Raw genomic sequence first — 778 nt, forward strand, 5'->3', positions numbered from 1 at the left:
AAAATCAGTCTACAGCCATGCTACCCTGAACAAGCCCGATCCCATTTGATCCTGGAAGCTAAGCAGGGTCAGATCTGGTTAGTATTTGGATGGGAGACCATCTAGGAAGACCAGGTGTCGTAGGTGTAAAAATTAAAAAAATAAGGGACTGTAAGCTGACAAGGTCCTTGCAATCTGTGAGGTCAACCAAGGAAAAAACAAGTTTATGCTTATCTCAAGTACAGAAAAGATATTTGACAAAATTTAGCACACATTCAAGTTCAATTTAAACATTTATTCTATTTCTATATAATAATAATAAACTTGAAATTCAATTAAAAATATTATGTTCAATAACATAAAAAATATTCAATACTTAGGGGTAAAGTTAACAAAATGTATATAAAGCATATATTCTGAAAATTAAATAGAGTTAATAGGAGAAATTAAATAAAACCTAAGTAGAAAAAGATAACATGTTTATAGATCAGAAGAATCACCATTATTAGATTTAATGATATGTAGATTTAATTAATTTACACAGTAGTCCCCCCTTGTTCATGGAAGATATTTTTCAACACCCCCAGGGGATGCCTAAAACTTCAGATAGTACCAGACCCTGTATATACTATGTTTTTTCCTATACATACATACATATGATAAAGTTTAATTTATAAACCAGGCACACAGTAAAAGATTAACAGCAGTAATAAAATAGAGTAATTTAATAATATAATGTAATAAAAATTATGTGAATGTAGTCTGTGTCTGTGTCTGTGTCTGTATCTGTGTCTGTGTC

General features: G+C 30.6%; 1 pseudogene; it reads left to right on the forward strand.

Annotated features, from left to right (window-relative positions):
* The first annotated feature begins 7 nt into the window (after positions 1-7).
* On the forward strand, positions 8-126 carry LOC111736131 (annotated as a pseudogene).
* Positions 127-778: the final 652 nt, after the last annotated feature.

The sequence above is a fragment of the Pteropus vampyrus genome, unplaced genomic scaffold, assembly GCF_000151845.1.
Source record: "Pteropus vampyrus isolate Shadow unplaced genomic scaffold, Pvam_2.0 Scaffold17, whole genome shotgun sequence".
NCBI lineage: Eukaryota > Metazoa > Chordata > Mammalia > Chiroptera > Pteropodidae > Pteropus > Pteropus vampyrus.